The following is a 22,670-nucleotide window of genomic DNA, read 5'->3' on the forward strand; positions in this document are numbered from 1 at the left end:
AAATAGTTTTCGCAAAATTGAATTTGTTTATAAATTTTTTTGAAAAACGAGCAAATTTCTGAGGCTGGTCCAGTTAATATGGCTGAATGTATCTCAATAATCCGGGGCTCATTTTCTTCGGTAAGATGTATACTAACAGCGTATGAAAAAAGAAGTAAAAAAAAATTACATATACGTACACAAAGTTATTTGTTAATAAATAGCAGTTTTTAAGCTTATAAACAATTACAATAATTTCGTAGAAATTAGATCAAATTAAATGGCAATAAAAAATACGGAAAGCTGGTTAAAATACACAACTTGTAAAAAAAAAATTTAGGTCGTACGACCCTTGGGGTCTGAGATAGCCCCTTTTTTTGAAAAAATCACTGTTACGTTAATTAACAACACTAAGATCTGAAATTAACCAATATTTTATAAGAAAAGTCAAAGTTTTTAACAAAGTTTTTAGCAAGAAAAAATGTTAAAAATTGTTTAAACAGTAGTGTTATAAACAAAAAGTATTTTGCGTTCCGACTAAAGTAAAAAATAGCGGGCGTAGTCGACTGACTGAATAGTGGGCGCGGTTGGCGACCGGCAGCAACTCCTAAAATTACGTTATACCGACCACAAAAATCAACTTTAAAGTGAATAACAAATTTTCATCATTCCTTCTGTTTTCGAGGTCTCCGAATCCGAATATGGAGTTTATTTTTTGCTAGAATTAGTGGAACATGTTCAAAAATCAAATTTTATGCCAAAATGTGATAAATCAATTTTGATGATTTTTCAATTTTAACTCACTGTATTTTTGGTCGCTGTAAATATTTCCTTTTGAAAATTTTACTGTGTGATCTTTAAAGTATTTAGATAACGACGAGCTTTATCCAAAATGTTTAAACGAATTAAAAGAGGAGTTGTTAATTTTTAAACATTTTGTCGTCAGATTTCGTTAGTTTCATGCTTACTTAAAAAAGTTGAGTGACAAACTTTTTAGTTTATAATATTAACTAACACAGAAATAAAATATAATTCATGAAGAAGTTTTCCAAAAAAATTTAATATAAAATATGCAATAGGAAAAATGTTATGTGACTTTATAGACGAGCGGCACACTGGCACACCCCAAAAAAAGCTTATTTCTCGAGATACTGATACTAATTTTGTTAATAGGTACTTTATATTTTTGATGGTGCTGAAAACGAAAATTAGGGTTGTTTTGAATTTTACGTGGGGGAACATTATCAAAATCGTAACTTCACCCTAAAAATAAAAATCACGTTTTTTGCGTTTAACTTGTTACAACTCAGTTCCATTGTAATATTTTTTTCTGAAATTGTTATAGTATATATTTCTCACCATTCTGAAGACAATGGGACCTGATTCAATATTTCTGTCTTGCTATAAAGAAAGTTATAAATTGTTTGAAGTAAAAGGTGCAGATTCTTAAACTGCAAAGTTTAATCGCAAAAGTTGAGTGACAAAATTTGAAATTTAGCTGTTCAATTAATTTAATGTTAAAATCTAGAGTACAGAGAACAAAATGTTTTATAGAAAAAAGGTGGTGTAACTTTTAATTTTAAGAAAAACGTGATTTCATTTTTTTTATTTTTAGGTTAAAATTTCGATTTTGACAATGTTTCCCCATCTAAAATTCAAAATGAAACTCATTTTCGTTTTCAGCACCATCAAAAACCTAAAGTAAGACCAAAATTAGCCATTCACCACAGTGTGGTTGATATCTCGAGAAATGAGCATTTTTTTTTTGGGAGTACCACTCGTCTATAAGGTCGCGTAACTTTTTTTCTGTTGCATATTTTGACTTGAAATTTTCCAGAAAACTTCTTCAAGACCTATGTTTTAATGCTGCGTTGCTTAAAATTATAAACTAAAAAGTTTGTCACCCAACTTTTATAAGTTAACAGAAAACTAATGAAAAAATTGTTTAAACAATTTTCCGGCCGCGGTAGCTCTTGGTACCCTTTAGATTTGTTATGAGGAACTTTTTTTGAGTAAGTTTGTGCAAAAAATAAGAATCGGAATAATTTACCTAACGGGGTCGACGATACAGCCTGGACTACACACGGATTCAAAATAGAGAATAAAAAATGGCCTATACCTACCAATCGGGTTCTACTGTACCAAGTTTACTATTTTTTTTATCTATGGTACCACATTAAAATAATAATGTTTATCTTATTTTCATTGCAAAATTATCCAAAACAAAGCAGCTAATGGGATGTATAAACCTTTTTAAGTAGCCTTTTTATTGTCATTTTTTAAATTTATTTATTTAAAATATAATTTTACTAAATAAATGTGCAAGATAATGATATTCATAAAATGCAAGTTTCTACCAAAAAATTTAAATATAATATTAAGCTTCAAATCCGGTATACGGTATACTGTCAATGTTAAAAATGGGCTGCACCGGTCTAGCGCTAGCGAATGGTAGTCCGCAAATTTATTCTCATTCGGCTATGCCCATTATTTTTTTTTACTTTAGTCGCAACGCAAAATACTTTTTGTTTATAACACTACCGTTTTACCAATTTTTAACATTTTTTCTTGCTAAAAACTTTGTTAAAAACTTTGACTTTTCTTATAAAATATTGGTTAATTTCAGATCTTAGTGTTGTTAATTAACGTAACAGTGATTTTTTCAAAAAAAGGGGCTATCTCAGACCCCAAGCAAGGGTCGTACGACCTAAATTTTTTTTTTACAAGTTGTGTATTTTAACCAGCTTTCCGTATTTTTTATTGCCATTTAATTTGATCTAATTTCTACGAAATTATTGTAATTGTTTATAAGCTTAAAAACTGCTATTTATTAACAAATAATTTTGTGTACGTATATGTAATTTTTTTTTACTTTTTTTTTTCATAGGCTGTTAGTATACATTTTAACGAAGGAAATGAGCTCCGGATTATTGAGATACATTCAGCTATATTAACTGGACCAGCCTCAGAAATTAGCTCGTTTTTCAAAAAAATTTATAAACAAATTCAATTTTGCGAAAACTATTAAACAGATCTGGACCATTTTTTGCACACCATTCAAACACCATAATGCCCTCAAGTTTAGGTATACTTAAACATATTCTAATAAACAATAAAATTGTTATTAACAATATTAAAAAACAATGATTTTGTCGTCTATTTTGCAATAACTTTTTTGTTTATTAACCGATTTTCATTTAGCCTATCTCATTCGATGTATCTTTTTATTCTAAAAAAGTTACCTGTGAACGTCAAATCTCTAAATAAACAGGTTTTTAAGTTATGAGCACAAAACTAAGTTTGACGTTTTGATTGTTTATTTAAAAATTGTTCCACTAAAAAATTGATGAATCCCAAGATGGTAGCCCTTTTGTAATATCTCATACTACACATTTCAACTGTCAAACCTCGTCTTTTCAATTATGTCGAAAAACGGCTTATTTTTTACTAACTTGATTGGTCTATACCTGGATCGATTCCAACTCGCCCGCGCGAAAAGTAGTCCAAATTTTTTTTAACAATTTTTTTTAATCAAATTGCAAAAATCAATATTTTTGGCCGGAACAAATTTTTTTGAAGTTATACTTCTTTAGGCGCGATTGCGAGTAAAATTTCATAATACTGCGCGCATGCGCACACAAACAGTATGGCGTTTAGTTACTATCTTTCAAGTTATTTATAAGTATATCAGTGCAAGAAAAGGTGTGAAAAGTATTAGTGTTTTTAGTAAATATATTTATTCTAATTTTTGTGCCTTTGAATTTGTCTTTCTCAGGAGTAAGATGAGTATTATTAAAACATTTTATTGTATATTTATTATACTTGTCTGTTTGTTACCCTGAAATGTCATTAGGTACGTCCGAACCGATACAGACACAGTGCTCGTAGCGTATTTGGTATAGCATTCGGCCAGAGATCGAGAGGTCTTGAGTTCGAATCCAGAGCAATCCTATCCTTTTTTTTTGAAAGCGGTAAGCACAAAATTAGTTTGGTGTTTAAAAAAATTCAAACAAACTGTTTAAAGTACATTTTTCTACAAACGTGTTAAAAATTCAACTTTTAGCACTCCATGGGAGCGTTAAAAATGTTACTTTAAAGTAAGTAAGGTATGCTTTATTGTCAAAAAATTTTAACAATTTGTGGACAAAGCTTATACAAAATAAAAAATACAATAAAAAACAAAAAATAGTAAAAAACTACAAACAAAACAAAAACAGAAACAGACACCAAGTAAATGGCGTGAGTTATACTACTTAATATAATTTTACAGTTATTAAGTACACATTAAAAAATTAAAAATTTTGCAAACAATAAGTATACAACGTCAGAGCAAAAAGAAGGCAAACGAGGAAAAGGGAAAGGGAAAGTAAATCAAAAGTTCTATGCCGCTGCAAATATGTACACAAGTACTCGAAAGTAATAATCCTACAAGTCAATTTGCTGAATTCAAATCGTTTATAAAAAAGTCATTCACTGTATAAAAAGCTTTCTCCAGCAAATAAGCTTTCAAGGCCTTGCGAAAAGCGGGAAATGCTGCAATAGATTTGATGTTAGATGGCAGGTGATTGTACATTTTTCTCGAATTGTATAGTATAGAGCACTTAACCAGCTCAGACCGTGGGGTTGGCAGATAAAGATTATGATCCATGTTTCTAAGGGGATAGTTATGAGTGGGTCTCTCTGGACCTTCTGATGCATGTTTGCGGATTAAACAAACGGATTCAAAAACAAACAAAGAAGGAAGAGTTAATATTTTAAATTTTTTAAAGAATTCTTGGCAATGAACTCTGCTATTGAGTCTCAGGGAGTAACGAAGAGCTCTCTTTTGTAGTTTAAAAATACGCTCAAATTGAGTCGCACAACACGTACCCCAGAATGGAAGGGCGTACCGAAGATGAGACTCAAAAAGGGCATAATAAACGGTCCTAGATGTTGACAAATTCATTTCCGTAGCAACTGATCTTAGCGCAAAACAAGCAGAACTTAATTTTTTGTGTAAGGCATCAATGTGCAAGTTCCATTTTAGAGACTTATCCACAATAATCCCTAAGAACTTCACCGATTCAACTACCTCTAGACTGTTGTTATTAAGTACTAAAGGTTGCATCATACTGTTGTAAGGTAGGACTTTGGTTTTAGAAACGTTAAATAACAGGAGATTCGAATCGCACCACGATTTAATGGTGACTAGGTCTGTAGCTATGGTATTGCGAAGATCCATAATATCCGTGTTACTCCAAGTAATACTAGTATCATCTGCAAAGAGACATATTTTACCTTTAATGTTAAGACTAGAGATGTCATTTATGTATATCAGAAACAATATAGGGCCTAGAACTGAACCCTGAGGTACCCCACATTCTAATGGCATGCAAGAAGACGTCTTCGTGTCAACCCTTACAAACTGACTTCTTTTATTAAGATATGATTTAAGCCATTTAAGAGCATTTCCCCTAAATCCATAGTGCTGTAATTTGTCAGTCAAGATGTTATGGTTTACACAATCGAATGCTTTAGAGAAATCACAGAAAATTGTTGCTGTAGAGTGATGGTTGTTTAGACTGGAGTAAACATGATCGAAAAGGAAGAACATAGCATCATTCGTGCATTTGTCACTCAGGAATCCAAATTGATGTGGAGTAAGCAATTTGTATTTCAACAGAAAAGATAAGATTCTTTTTTTTACCAGACTTTCAATTATCTTCGACAACGTGGGCAGGAGTGCAATAGGGCGATAATTCGAAGCAAGATCTTTATCGCCTCCTTTATGTATAGGAATAATTATCGCTGTCTTAAGGCAGCTTGGAAAAACTCCAGTTTCGAATGACCTGTTTATTAAGGTAGTAAGATGGTTTAAAGTGCAATCAGGTAGAGCAGAAAACATTTTAAGAGTGAGGCCATCAGTCCCAGATGACGATTTATTTTTAATGGCATTTATTGTAGAGCGTAGTTCACCTAATACTATGGGTGTAAAAAAGAAACTATTTACATTCCTATGAGAAAGATATGAAATCGGATCCTGAGAAGGAGGTATAGTATTTGTTCAATTTTTTGCCACATTTACAAAGTAATTGTTCAGGGTCTCAGTAGAAGTCGGGATTGTGGTGGGAGAAGAAGTCTTATCTCTCAGTTCATTTACGATAGACCACGTTTCCTTAGCAACATTACCTGATTTAGCCAGCCTCGCATTGTAATAAATTTCCTTGGCGGCTTTTATGGCTTTATGGTAAATTTTCTTGTAAAGCCTAACGTAATCATGGAAGGATATGTTGTCCGAGAATTTTTTTAGGTACGATAATGAGCGCATGTTCTTTGCAGATATACGTAGACCTCTAGTTGACCAGGGTTTACGATGTTTAATTTTGATGGGCCTAAGAGGAAAGGATTCGTATGCCAGACCAGACAATAACTTTATGAATCTAGAAAACTCGATGTCGACATCAACAGAGCGGAAGTCTCAGTCAGTTGTTTGACATAGGTGTTTAAATGTTAGAAAATTTTGTTCTCCAAAGACACGGAACAATTTTCGTTGCGTGTTTTCACTATTATTTTTTGATTTTAACCAAAATGTAGTCAATACTGCTTCATGATCAGAGAAACCTGAGTTGAAAACAGTACAGTCAGTAGAATTTGGAGCTAAAGACGATACGACATAGTCAATGATACTAGAGCTAGTTTTAGTTATTCTGGTTGGAGAATTTACATGCATACCTATACCAAAGGAATCAAAGATAGAATGAAGAGATTCTTGAGCAGCACACACACTGGAGTAGTCAATATTTAGATCGCCACATAGAATTAATTTACTTTTTGAAGGAATAGATTCTAGCAAGCTAAGTAGTTGTTGTAAGAAAATCTGCACATCCGCATCGGGAGTTCTATAAATACAAATAATATAGAGGTCAGAAGATTTCTGATAAATTATGGAGAATTCAAAAACTTTTTCAATTAATAAATTATCAAATTTGGTCACTGCTGAAAAGTCATTTTGTGTAGACATAATCAAAGTACCCCCATGAGATAATCTACTCCTGTTAAATCTGGATATAATAGTGTAATTTTTAATAAACACAGGTTCATCAACATTTAACCAATGTTCAGTTATGGCAACAATCTCAGGAAAATTTAGCTCTTCTAGTAATAGAAGTAATTCATCAGTTTTGTGTCTTAAGGACTGAATGTTAATAAGAAATAAACTTAGCTTGCTATCGTCCAAATTGTCAGAAAGCACTAGTGCTTTAAAAATTTTAAGGCACTGCAGTTAAAATTGAAATGTCAAAGGGTACCCCCCGTTAAGATAGGCAAAATGCCCTCACTCCCAGAATTCAATTTTATTAATTTTTTTACTTTCTATGCAACTAAAAAATAAGATAACGCGGATTTTTAGCTCGCCACCCCCCTTACCCCTCCCCCCACAGCCAAAAACGTAGATTTTTAGAATTAATTTTTTTTAGTTGGGTTGCAATTGATTTAAAAATTTCAAAAAATTCACTCGTGTAGCTGAGGCTTTCACAAAACATGTCAATTTTTTATGGACCCATGGGTCGAGTGTACATAACCTCAAATTTTTTTTTAACTTTTTTAAAACCTATAACTTTTTTTCGGAGAGAGCTACAGGTCCAATTTTTTTTGCGTTTTGTGTATTTTATCAAAAGCTATGTATCTGATTTTTTTCAGATTTTTCTGTCAGGTGCGCCATCTTGAAAAATCAAGAAAACTGTTTTTTTAGGGGGTTTTTGGGGATTTTCTCCATTTTATAGACTGCAACATAGATCAACTCAAGGTTTTATTAATAGATTATGTATAATTTAAAATAACTGAGTATATTAGGATATTCAAAAGTTGGGCGAAACACTTTTAAACCCCCCAAAATCCATGTTTTTTTAAAGTTTTGTAAGGATTTTTGCGGGTCTAATTATATTTTTTGTGATCGATACAGCCTGAATATTTTTTTAATTTTTATTACGTTCTATATGATTTTAAAAAATAGGAGTCACTGTAATTTTAGCCCACTTCCCCTATTCCCCCTCCCCCACAGCCAAAAATGTCAATTTTTCGATTTTATTTTTTTTTTAAGTTGGTTTGCAATTACAAATGTTATTCTGAAGCTATTTCTTTGTGGCATTTTTGTAATTAACTATTCTAAATGGTCATTTTTTTTAGTTAAATTGTGTAAATTTAATAATTAATAATTATTAAATTATAATTTACAAAAAATTCACACGCACAAGCTGAGGCTTTTACAGATCATCTATTTTTATGGACCCGAAGGTCGAGTGTACATATTATAACCTCTTTTTTTTTGTTTTTAATAGGTACGTATATTTTTTTGGTGATGGCTGCATGTCTATTTTTTGTGTTTTGTGTATTTTATCAAAAACTATATTTCTGACTTTTTCAGATTTTTCCGTAAGGTGCGCCATCTTCAAAAATCCGCAAAACTGATTTGTTCGGTGCTTTTTAGGGATTTTCTCCATTTTATATACTTCAAAATAGATTAACTCAAGGTTTTTTTTATAGGTTATGTAGGAATAATTTGAAATAACTGAGTTTTTAGGTATATTTTATATAATTTGCTATTGAATAAACTTAAAAACCACCTGCTAGTTTTCACAATCATAAACTTGCCAGGATGACACGTTCCACAATTAAAATTACGTTTTACAATTAAAACTTCCCCTGTTTCCATACCTACGTCAAAGTTTGTCCGACTAGATACCATTAACGCGGGATCCAGGCTTAATATTTTTTGAGATAAATACAGCCTGAATATTCTTTTTTTCGTTTTTTTTTACGTTTGATGTGTTTAAAAATAAGCCTTAGCTCAATTTTAGCCCTCCTCCCTCTCAACCTGCCCAATAAATCATCATTTTTTCGTTTTCATTTTTTTTTCTCAGTATATCTGTTGCTCAGTTTGTCCTCAAGTAAACTACATTTAACAAAATAATTTCAAATTTTTGCAATATTTTTGTATAAAGTCAATATGTCATTGTGATATCTTTTAGGTAGGATACAAAAAACCAAAATAAAACAGAATAATCAATTTAAGAAAAATACATTATTTTAATATATCATACTTCTTGTCGTTTTGTGAATCAAAACATTTTGTTCTTTGTTCATTAGTTTGTATTTAGTAGGTACCCTAATATTACCTTACATTATACATATTGTAATTATTCAAATATGTGCTTGTACCATCTACATAACCTATATCTCTGCTCTGCCTATTAAAATGTCATTTTGCTTCACGTTTACTGCCACGTAAAACACCATAAAAAGAATAAAGAATGTATTACCAAAGAATATATAGCTTCGTATATACCCTTAGCGTATTCGGAGAGTATATTCGTTGGTATTACACTTTACAGTTCTAAAGTCTTCATCGCTGTCTTCGTCTATTACAGGTATAACATCTGTATTGTCAAAGAGTTTTGTAAGATATTCTGCTGGCTTGATGATTTTTGTAAAATATCTTCCATGCGATAAATATCATATTATGGCAGCTACATGCGAACAACAGCCTATGGTTATGTTGCCGTTTCCGCAACTCACATCTACAACAGTATCTATCGTTTAATGTTTTCCAAACCATCTTCGTTTGGCTCATATTGCAAATAGTCCATGCTGTATGCTTGTCCCCATTAGGTAAATTATTCCGATTCATTTTTTTGCACAAACTTGCTCAAAAACAGGTCCTTATAACAAATCCACAAGGTGAAAGGCAGTACCGCGGTCGGAAAATTGTTTAAACAATTTTTTAAACGAATTCAAAAAATCAATTTTTTCACTTAGGACAAATTTGTTTTAGATTCTCTGGATCAACCTGAGCAAAAAAGGCCTCTTGTGATTTTTCTATAAAATTAACTGTTGTCGAGTTACATGCAATTTAAAATTTGAAAAACGCGAAAATAGCCATTTTCAAGGCTTTAACTCGATTAAAAATTATTATTATGAAAGTCATAAAGTGACCAACTCAAAGTTTATATGTATTCGTTATAAAAGGTTATATGTATTGTACACTCGACCTACGGGTCTAAAAAAATAGATATGTTTTTTAGAAGCCTCATAAAATTTTTAAATTAATTGCAACTTTACTAAACAAAAAAAAATAGAAAAATTGACGTTTTTGTGGAGGCAGGGGAGGGGGTGGTGGGCTAAAAATGCGATTAGTCTTATTTTTTAATCACATATAACGTAAAAAAATGAAAAAAAATATTCAGGCTGTATCGATCTCAAAAAATATCATTAAGCCCGCAAAAACCCTTACATAACTTAAAAAAACATGGTTTTTGGGGGGGTTTAAAGGTGGTTTGCCCAATTTTTGATAATCCTAAAATAGTTATTTCAAATTATACATAATCTATTAAAAAAACCTTCAGTTGATCTATGTTGCAGTCTATAAAATGGAGAAAATCCCTAAAAACCCCCTAAAAATACAGTTTTCCTGATTTTTCAAGATGGCGCACCTAACGGAAAAATCTGAAAAAAATCAGAGAGATAGACTTTGATAAAATACACAAAATGCAAAAAAAACTGGACCTGTAGCCCCCTCCAAAAAAAGTTATAGGTTTTAAAAAAGTTAAAAAAAAATTTGAGGTTATGTACACTCGTACTCGCACTCCATAAAAAATAGACATGTTTTGTAAAAGCCTCAGCTACACGTGTGAATTTTTTGAGATTTTTAAATCGATTGCAACCCAACTAAAAAAAATTAAATCTAAAAATCTACGTTTTTGGCTGTGGGGGGAGGGGTAAGGGGGGTGGCGAGCTAAAAATCCGCGTTATCTCATTTTTTAGTTGCATAGAACGTAAAAAAAATTATAAAATTGAATTCTGGGAGTGAGGGCATTTTGCCTATCTTAACGGGGGGTACCCTTTTGAAAACAAACGTCGAAATATTTTTAATATTTCATTTATTAACATTAATATTAATAGTACAACTTGCGCAATTTGAAAAAGGTTTTTTAGAAGGTTTTTTAAAATTTAACTTAAACTGTATTATTGCATTTTTGACACGTTTGTAGAAAAAAAGTATTAAAATTTGTTAGAATATACAACAATAACAGTAGATGTTATTCTATAGTTGTTATGATTTACGTATTGACAGTATAGGCAGTTTTGATGTAATGTCAAGAAAAATATAAAAATGGAATGTCATTTCAAGTAAACGTATTCAAGTAAAAGTTTTTGTGGGTATTGTCCTGTAATTGAGAATGAATAAATGAAAAAATAATATAATTGTTGATATATAAGACGTTTGTAGAAAAAATATTGTATGATATACGTGTTAAAATTACATTTTTAAGGCACTCATGTGAATTGCAGAATTCGCTTCGCTCATTCTGCAAACCTGCATGCGTGCCTTAAAATTGTATTTTTAACACATATCAAAAATAACTATTATTTTTAAGATATCATATAATAGAAGTATAACTTCTTACGTGCGTACAAAGTACACAAACATTCTTTTTTTAGGTTTCTTGGACCATTCTGGATAAAAAAGGTCTCTTATAATTTTTCTCTAAAGTTAATCGTTTTCGAGGTAAGATCATTTTAAAATTGAAAAAATCAAAAAATGGCGATTTTCAAGGCTTAATAAATCGGTTAAAAGTTATTACTATGAAAGTCAGAAAGTATCTAAATCAAAGTTTAAAGCCCCCCCCCTACAAGACCCTGAAGAAATTTTTGTTATTATTTGGTTACTAAGCTGTTATTTTTAAGTAAAAATAATGAGCGCCATGCACGTATTAGGCGGCCGTCCATGATGAGTGCGAAAGAGATGGCATTCAGGCAGTCCAATGACGCATCTCACTCGCACTCACATTTACAGCCGCGTCACGTCAAGAGCTTAGTAATAAATTAATGACACAAATTTTTTCAGGATCATTAAGGGGGGGCTTTAAATTTGATTTAGTCACTTTCTGACTTTCATAATAATCATTTTTAACCGCTTTATTAAGAGGAAACAGTAGCGATCAACAGGTAGCGAAAACGCGTTCCAAGATTGTGGCTGTAATTTTGAATATTTTTTCGAGATATTTGGCACACGTATTCGTAATATAATAAAGAATGGCGGTACAGAGCCCAATTTGAAAAATATATTAATATGTGGAAATTACTCTGTAATTAAATACAATATTAAGAAACAAGCCTGTACCGCCATTAAGAAGAACAAAAAAATAAACTTTCTTCAAATAAACTTTTTTATCCGATGCCTAGATTTTGTGTCATTTTGGAACTACTAAAATTTTTTATTTTATTAGTAGTTCCAAAATGACACAAAATCTAGGCATCGGATAAAAAAGTTTATTTGAAGAAAGTGTATTTTTTTGTTCTTTTTAATGGTGGTACAGGCTGGTTTTTTTAATATTGTATTTAATTACAGAGTAATTTCCACATATTAATATATTTTTCAAATTGGGCTCTGTACCGCCATTCTTTATTATATTACGAATACGTGTGCCAAATATCTCGAAAAAAGATTCAAAATTACAGCCGCAATCTTGGAACGCGTTTTGGCTACCTGTTGATCGCTACTGTATCACCTTAAGTCTTAAAAATTGTCATTTTCGCGTTTTTCAAATTTTAAATTACTTATAACTCGAACACGATCAACTTTAGAGAAAAATTATAAGAGACCTTTTCTGTCCGAAATGGTCCGAAAAATCTAAAAAATAAACTCTGGGTCGAAAATATTGATTTTTGCAATTTGATTAAAAAAAAATTGCTAAAACAAATTGGAACACTTTTCGCGTGGGCGACTCCTTGAACCTTATTCTGGGGTGCCTCACGAATGTGATTATGTAAAAAAATCTCATGGGAATATTTTTTCCAATGAACCCGCCGTTTTCGCCTTGTCTATTTGACTTTCTTGTCGTCTAATTGTTTTATTTGCGGTGAAAGCTAAACGAAATTTGAGATTAGCATGCCAAGAAATGGATGTCAAATTGATATTAATTCGTTTAGAATAAAAGTTAATCTGGCGCAATATTGCTCTCCAGGGAAGTAATAAAACTTTTAAATTACTTTATTGGATCCTTCAAAAGTTTGTAAAAGAAAATTTACAACATCTAAATGAATTTTAGAAGAAAAGTTGGGTTGTTTTTCTGAGACAAAATAAGGCTGTCGAATTTTTAATTTTTAGTTCTTATATCTTATAATTGGAGAAATTTTTGAACTTTAATTGTTTTTTGATTGACTGAAAAAAAAATAGTAATGTTAGAAATATAAGATATTGAGCAAAAAATAGAAATCAAAAGTAATTTTAAAGACTAATATGTGACTTCTAAGGAGCATTTTTTGCTAGTTTAGATTAGAAACAAAAAGAATCCAGAAAGTCCTGATTAGCTCTTAATTGGTATGAATAGTCTGTGATCTATAAATTTTATAATTTTTTGGTAATTAATAAAAACAAAAACATCTACTTCCATAATCGAATACAGGCAAAGATAAATGGAAAACTAACACAGTTTATTATACCAGTACAAAGCAGAGTCAGACAAGGTGACTAGTTAAGCCCACTTCCCTTTAATATAATAATGGACGAAATAATAGAAGCGTCACGTAAAGGTCAATGTTACAGAATGGGGAACAAAGAAATCCAAATATTATGTTATGCAGAGGACGCCGCATTAATCGCTGAGACAAAAGACGATCTTTAAAGATTAACACATATATTCAATACAACAGCTAAGAAATACAATATGATAATATCAGCAGAAAAAACCAAATGTATGACAACATCTAAATACGACTAGGATGTAAAATCGAAATTGATGGGAAAATAATAAAGCAGGAAGCAAGGTTTAGATATCTGGGAATAGATATAACTATACGGAGATGTTAAAGAGGAAGTACGACAACAAAGCTTCAAAGCAAGTAAAGCAGAGGGATCTCTTAATGACACAATCTGGAAGAACAAACACCTAAGACAAGACACAAAAGCAAGAATCTATAAAGCAGCAATTAGACCTATATTGACATAAAACGAGACGACTACTAGAAACAAATTACAGAGATGAGAATACTTCGACGAATATCAGGGAAAAGTCTGTTGGATAGGGAGAGAAGCGAAAACATAAGAAGATCATGCAATGTAGAAGACATAAATGGATGGGTGACAAAACGGAAACAGGAGTGGAACGAACACATTAGTAGAATGGCAGAGGATAGGATAGTACGAATAGCACGAGATAAGTCACCAAATGGACGAAGAAGTATTGGCAGACCAAGAAAAAGTTGGTGCGATAATTTAAACAATTTAGGAGGCTAATATTGAAGAACAAAAAAACAGGCTTTAAAGCCTACATACAAGAAGGAAGAAGAAGAAGAAGAAGAAGAAGGAGGTAATTACTTAATTTCTCCGGGAACTATTTTTTTGCTATTCTACTATAACTATTTCCTTTGGAAAAAACTTTACTTTGAAGTGAAAATTTCTGTTGTAATTGGTATATTTAATCAGAATTAAATCAAAAAATTTAATCGATGAACACACAGGCGTAGCCAGGTTTTAGTTTCGGAGGGGGTCCAAAAAAGTAAAACGACTAAAACTACATAAAATAACCTTTATATTTATAATAAAAATTTGAAATATGTTAATATCTTATTTTTTCGGGGAGGGTTTGAACCCCCAAAACCCCCCCTGGCTACGCCCGTGGATGAACATTTTTTATTTTGTTCAGAACGATGGTTTTCGGTCTCATCAGACTATCTTGAGTGAACTTTAAACCCTTTGCTATATAACCTCACCATCAAGCACTGGGTATTACATATTAAAAGTATAAAATTAAACGATATACTGTCGATGATTACAGATTTTACTTTACAGGAACAATATGCATCTACTCGAAACTACACCCACACGAGGGTTGTTCTGCAGACAGACCAGCAAACTAGCCAAATAAGGCAAACTAGCCAATGGGTAGTACATATTAAAAGTATAAAATTAAACGACATAATGTCGATGATTACAGATTTTACTTTACAAGAACAATATGCATCTACTCGAAACTACACCCACATGAGGGTTGGTCTGCAGACAGACCAGCAAACTAGCCAACTTGGACTACACCATTCAACTAGCCGAGTTGACTGGTGTATCTGTCAAGATGATATATTATATGTATTGTTAGCAAACTAGCCAACTTGGCCTAAACCATTCAACTAGCCGAGTTGACTGGTGTATCTGTCAAGATGATCTCTGTATCGTCTTGACAGATATCAGAAAGATGGGCTGGTATCTGCAGACGAACTCTCATGTGGGTGTAGTTTCGAGTAAGTACATATTGTTCCTGTAAAGCTAGGTACACATATGCGAATCGAACTGTTTGCGAACTGCTCGTATACAGTTCGTTGAAAATATATTTACATCGAACTCATCGCAAACTCATTACGAACCATGGAAAGTGACGAAACAACTACTAAACAACTTGTGCGACGTTTAATATAAATGATGCATTTATGTTTATCAACTATAAAATAGTTTTACAATTTTGATTACATTGATTACATTTACAAATACAAAATTGATTACATTGTGTTTCTTACGTTTCTTATTTCTAAGAACACGTCATTCACAAAATATCGATTCAACGAGACAATATCGATGCGTACGCCGTAATAATTGAACTGCGAAATTCCTTTGTGTACAATAAACAGCTCGTAAGTGGTTCGTACTGCCGTACAAATTATACAAATATATATTCCGTCTAATATACTTACCGTTGCACGTCATCCGCGTCATAGCCCGTGCCGTCACATGATACCAACACGAAATATTTAGGCGGTAGGTGTGTTATCTTTTAGAATCATTTTGCCGAGTACACTGGAATTACAGCCACTAGACATATTTTATTATATACGCTTAGAAATAATATTTGAAGATTTCTATTAATGTTAACTTACATTAATACACAATAATATGTTTCTCATTTAATTTGTATAAATTGATTATAAAGCGTTTTTTGAAGCATATTTGTTCGGAATACACTGTAACTGTAATCGAACGAAGGTGATATTTTGGCATAAATTGGTAAAATTTATTTGACAGTTGCGGTGATGACACTTCATATTTGTTTTTATTCTTTACTATAAGTATTTGTTTTATTATATTTATTGTTTTTATTATTTATTTTAACGTAAGATTGTAACTTAATTCTTCTTTTCTATTTCTCTAAATTTTTTCTTTATTTACATTAAATATTAATTTGTTGTGTTGTATAATCCACTTCCGCAAAAATTATGTGATATATTTGATTTAAAATGAATTCAAGATTTTTTTGTAATTGGGCAACAATGTCAACTTAGATCTCTGATGTAGAAATATGCTTTATTGTCATGAAAAATTTTACAATTTTATCGACAAAGCTTATAAAAAGTCAAGACAACAAAAACAATAACAATTCAATTTACTAAAATTACATAAATCGTCAATATATTTACAATAATAACAATAATAATGAAGTTAAACAGAAGTAGTCAATTGCAAATTTTAAGTAAATTGCAAATGCATAGTCTACCTAGTAATTAATAAGTTTAAAAGTTAAGCTGCTGCATATGACACCCAAATATATACAAAAAAAAAATGATAATAAAAATACTACTTGTGCAAAGGGTACTGTAATTTCTTATTTATTGATTAAGAAAATCTTCTACTGAATAATATGGTCTTTCAGATAGGTAGGCTTTTGTCAGTTTACGGAATTTGGGAAAAGATGCTGCAGATTTAAGTAGATAATGACGTGCAACGGTAAGTATATTAGACCGACTGTAGCGTTCGCTAACAGTTCGGCTCGAACATGTCTGTGTACCCGGCTTAAAGTTAAATCTTTAATCATCGACATAATGTTGTTTAATTTTATACTTTTAAGTATGTTATATTCAATTTAAACTTCCGCTGTACTGTGTTCTGTTCCTCAACAAAGTTTCAATTTTTTTGTAAACAGATTTCCTTAAATATTTTGTTGCGGACTCCGGGATCTGTCGATTGTTGCGAATCGAGACTGGAATTTTCACTACTTCTAGGGCCATGTCTGATATGACGTAGGTTTGGTATATTCTGTACCAAAATTTTCAGTTAGGTTTTAATTTCATCAAAAAATCTAAACGTCTAATCTAACAGATCTCGTGGATAGCACAGTGATTTATAATAGCATAGATACTACAGCACAAAAACAAAAGAAATGGTAGTAGCTGAAACCAAAGAAAAAGTTGAATATATAGATCTACGGTATACATATAGAACAAGCTGAATGCTTCGAAAACCTGGTTGTAAAAATAGAAGATTCGGGTCAACAAGATTTAAAAAAAACGTATAGAGAAAGCAATAAATTCATATTATGCAATGAACACAACTTTTATAGGAAAAAAGGAAATAGCGCAGAGTACAAAAATGAAAGTATTTAAGGCAAAATATAGACCCATACTCACCTTCGGTTGCGAATCGTGGACATTAAGAGAGAGGGAGAAGAGCAGAATACAAGCGACGGAAATGAAGTAACTAAGAAGAGCGAGAGGAGTCACAAGGCTTGATAGGGTAAGAAATGAGCAGATAAGAGAAGATCTGGAGGTGGAATCAATCTTAGAATTCATAGAAAAAAGACAAATCAGCTGGTGGGGACATCTACAAAGACTATATGATAAAACTACGGAGTTGAATCCTGGACACTCATTGAAGTGATGGAGAAAAAACTTGAAGCCTTCGAGATGTGGCTATACAGGCGAATCCTAAGAATAAAAAGGAAGCGAGAATAAATGTCAAGAGGAAGAGAGGAAGACCAAGAAAAACATGGCACCAAGCTATTGGAAAAGTTCTACAAAAGAGAGACAAATCCTGGAAAGAAGCAAAGGTCTTGGCACAAAATAGGAATCAGTGGCGTAAATTTGTAAACAATATCTAAGTTATTATTGCAATCCCGACACCAATATGGTAGAAGGGAATTTGATTATACCAGATCAGCTTTGATAATACCGGCTGCGGCTGCAGACGAAAGGGGAGGAAGAAATAATTCATTATCACAGACTCTAAAACTCAATCCTATATGCCATTACCAAACATCAGTCGCCAAAACGTATACTCCTTAAATGAGTGTATAATTATGCGTAATATTAATCTGGTTCATTTTAACTTTGAACAGCAATATCCGGGATAACGAATTGATTAATATTTCTGTGTCAACCCTTTTTTGTTAAAGAATTCCAATAAATTTGCCCCAATAAATGATCTGTTGTCCCGAATCCCGGATAATCTTATTACGTGACCGGGTCGCATATTGTGAATTCATTTTTTATGCATTCATTCCAACTCCGCTGACTGATTCGGTTGGAGTGTCACTGGCCAGCAATAACTCAATCGGAATATTCGTGGAGTGCCTACTATTCCGTGTATACTTAATTAAATTAAATTTTGTCGATGTACAAATTTTGTCAATGTAATATTGGAAAGAATTTTATAGTATGTTATTTAACAGTAAAACATTGCAAAGCCTCTAAATTCCAAAGAACAGCTCCGATTTAGATGAACTTTGCAAGTAAGCTTATAGTCTAAGAGCTAGTGTACCCTCCGACTAACGGTCGTCCTGTAAGGCTAGAAATTTGTCTAGTGATAATTCATAGCACACCAAGGCTAAAAACTATGACCTGGCAGGCATCAGCCGTGCACGTGTATCTACCAGGTGAATGGAAAAGTGCAAATTTGGGGGGTAAAATAAACTTTCTCCTGTAAAGTTTAAATTTAAGTATGTGTTTGAGTAAGTCATTTAGAAGAAATGTGTACAACGGCAAGCGATTCTGAAGAGCATAAGACCTTGCCAGGCAAGGGGAAAGATTAGGGGGTTTTTCCTAAAATTATTTTTTGCATCGAATAAAGTTTTTTTAGGTTTTTTGAATCATTTCAAACAGAAAATGTATTTAGTGACTTTTCTCTTAAGTTAATAGTTTTTGTTATATAAGCGATTTAAAATTTTGAAAATTGCGAAATAGGCCATTTTTAACCCTAAATCGGACATTTAACTAAAAATTTCAATATTGCCAAGGTAGGTAGATATTCTTTAAATATTGACTGATGAAATCCCGAAGAGTTTTTTGCAATACAATATCAACAACCTTTTTTTTTTTAATTGCTAATCAAGCGGGCGCGACACTGTAGTATAAATGAGGACGTTTGAGTTTGCATAAATTCCTTATCTCGAGAATGGGAAAATTTGAAGAGAAATCCTCAGACAGGTCGATTTTTATTTTTAAATTAGGACTTTTTGGCATATATATAATACTAGTGACGTCATCCATCTGGGCGTGATGACGTAATCGATGATTTTTTTAAATGAGAGTAGGGGTTGTGTAATTGCTCATTTGAAAGGTTATTTAATTTTCTATTCAGTAATATAAACCTTAACATAATTATTTATACAGGGTGCACAAACAATTTTTTTCTTCTTTTTGTCTAAATTAATTTAATAAATATTTTTTTTGTACAGCCTGTATAAATAATTATGTTAATGTCTATATTACTGAATAGAAAATTAAATAACCTTTCAAATGAGCTATCACACAACCCCTACCCTCATTTAAAGAAATCATCGATTGCGTCATCACGCCCAGACGGATGGCGTCACTAGTATTATATATGCAGTATGTCCCTGTAAGTTGTATCCATATGGAAAACTTTTTTATTATTAATTTTACGAAAAAAGTTATTCTTTATAAAAAGCTCTGCATGGTCCAAAACCTAAGATTTAACCATCAAATATCAAATTTTTTGAATATTATACGGGGTATGTCAAAAAGTTTGAATTTCACTCAAGAGTAAAGTAGCTTTATTTTTCGTAATATTGGAAATTGCTGTTATGAAAAGTTGTTTGGAATTAAAAACTATATTCTAGTATGCAATTACATCCTTCTAATTGAAAAAAAAAATTTTTTGAAAAATTATGGATAACTATCATTATTTTTTCAGTTATTTCAATTCTGATAACTCTTATTATTAATTTTAAGAAAAAAAGTGATTCTTAATAAAAAGTTCTGGATGGTCTAAAATTTAAAATACAATGATCTTATATCAAATTTTATCAATTTTATACGAGGTATGTCAAAAAAGATAAATTTAGATCAAAGGTAAAGTACCTTTATAGTTCAGAATATTTCAATTAGATGGATGTAATTACATACTGAAACATAGTTTTTAATTCTAAATAACTTTTCATTATAACAATTTTCGATATTGTGAAAAATAAAGCTACTTTACTCCTGAGTCAAATTCAAACTTTTTGACATACCTCGTATAAAATTGATAAAATTTGACAAAAGATGGTTGTATTTTAGATTATAGTCAATGCAGAACTTTTTTTTAAGAATCACTTTTTTTAGTAAAATTAATAATAAAAGAGTTATCTGAATTAAAATAACTGAAAATAATGTGTTATCCATAATTTTTCAAAATAAATTTTTTTCAATTAGAAGGATGTAATTGCATACTAGAATACAGTTTTTAATTCCAAACAACTTTTCATAATAGCAATTTTCAATATTGTAAAAAATAAAGCTACTTTACTCTTGAGTGAAATTCAAAGTTTTTGACATACCTCGTATAATATTCAAAAAAATTGATATCTGATGGTTAAATCTTAGGTTTTGGACCATGCAGAGCTTTTTATGAAGAATAACTTTTTTTCGTAAAACTAATAATAAAAAAGTTTTCCATATGGATACAACTTACAGGGACATACTGCATATGCCAAAAAAGTCCTAATTTACGAATAAAAATCGAGTTGTCTGAGGACTTCTCTTTAAATTTGCCCTTTCTCGAGATAATGAATTTATGCAAATTCAAACGTCCTCACTTATACTACAGTGTCGCGCCCGCTTGATTAGCAATTAAAAAACAAAAGGGTTTTCGATATTGTATTGCAAAAACTCTTCGGGATTTCATCAATCAATGTTTAAAGAATATCTACCTACCTTGACAACATTGAAATTTTTAGTTAATTGTCCGATTTAGGGTTAAAAATGGCCGATTTCGTAATTTTCAAAAATTTTAACCGCTTATATAACAAAAACTATTAACTTAAGAGAAAAATCGCCAAAAACCTTTTCTGTTTGGAATCATTCAAAAAACCCAAAAAAACTTTGTTCGATGCAAAAAAAATCATTTTAGGAAAAACCCATAATCTTTCCCTTCGCCTGGCAAGGTCTTATGCTCTCCAGAATCGCCTGTCATTGTACAAATTTCTTCTAAATGACTTACTCAAGCACATACTTAAATTTAAACTTTACAGGAGAAAGTTTATTTTACCCTCTAAATGTGCACTTTTCGACTCACCTGGTAGATACACGTGCACGGCTGATGCCTGCCAGGTCATGGTTTTTTAGCTTTGGTGTGCTATGAATTATCACTATACAAATTTCTAGCCTTACAGGACGACCGTTAGTCGGAGGGTTCACTGGCTCTTAGACTATTATTTTGCCTTACTCTTCACAAGTGATATGCCTAGAATATGTGTTTTTCATTTTTAAGGGGTGAAAACTAGCCTTTTTTACCAAAAATTAAAAACAGAAGATATAAGCGTTATTTAAATCTAAATTATGTGTAGGTATGTTAAATAGTATGTTAAATATATGAATCTGATTGTTTCTCATATTGGAATATATTTTATAGTTTATAACTATTTTTCTCCCCTTAAAAACTACCCTTTAAATAAGAATTTGTATAAAAAATATTTTCCTACTTTAATGCCCGGTTGCACCAACAGATCTTAAACTTAAGTCGAGAATATCATAAGAATTAATATAATATAATTATAATATATTACAATAAGAATACCATAATATAATAATAGATATAATTGATAATAAGGTAAAAATCTAAAATTATGGTGCAACGTAAGCGATACTCAAGAAGGCCCTATCTATAAGTAGAGCTTAGCTAAGTGGAGCTTAAGATCTGTTGGTGCAACCAGGCATAAATTAATTACTAATGTATTTTGCAGTGATTTAAACTTTATTTTTTATGTTTGCAATTTGCGCTAAAATCAGCAACATTGCTTATTATTCCACTACAGTATCAATGTTTAATCGTCCATCGGCAGGTTCAAACAAATAATTTAAGTTCGGAAATTACTCATTTACAAGGAGTAGGTAACGTAATACTATTGTTAAATTACCGGCAGTGGTTACCTATATTAGTTGCTTATTGCTCTCGCTTTGGCCACACGAGCGATTTTTTACGGCGCTATAATTTACGGCGCCCATTACTTTGACTACCTCCTCCACCAATTTTAGATGAAATGATTTCATCCTATTACTGACCACATCATCAATCATTTCATCTAAAATTGGCGGAGGAGGTAGTCAAACCAATGGGCGCCGTAAATTACCGCGCCGTAAAAAATCGCCCGTGTGGCCAAAGCCTTACTATTCCTCGTTCAGTGCTCCCCTCTCTTTAACTATGGAACCACACCGCTCAGTAAGAGTAAGAGCCCGTTCACATGAGAGGCGCTTAACGCCTGTTTTGATAACGCATGATTACAACTACATACATAGGTACATTTTACTTGATTTTAATGACCTAAAACGCGCGTTAGCATGTGACCGGTCACAAGTAACTAGGATCTCAAGTGACTATGCTACACTCTTAATGCTTATAAATACATGTCTAATAAATTATAATAATCCAGAACTGATTGAATTTGGGAAGCCGG

General features: G+C 31.7%; 1 protein-coding gene across 1 annotated transcript in view; it reads right to left on the bottom strand.

Annotated features, from left to right (window-relative positions):
* Positions 1–22,670, bottom strand: part of LOC114342351 (neuroglobin-like) — a 688,855-nt gene that overhangs the window by 297,142 nt on the left and 369,043 nt on the right. The gene's annotated exons all lie outside the window — the stretch shown is intronic.

The sequence above is a fragment of the Diabrotica virgifera genome, chromosome 3 (genome assembly GCF_917563875.1).
Source record: "Diabrotica virgifera virgifera chromosome 3, PGI_DIABVI_V3a".
Classification (NCBI taxonomy): domain Eukaryota; kingdom Metazoa; phylum Arthropoda; class Insecta; order Coleoptera; family Chrysomelidae; genus Diabrotica; species Diabrotica virgifera.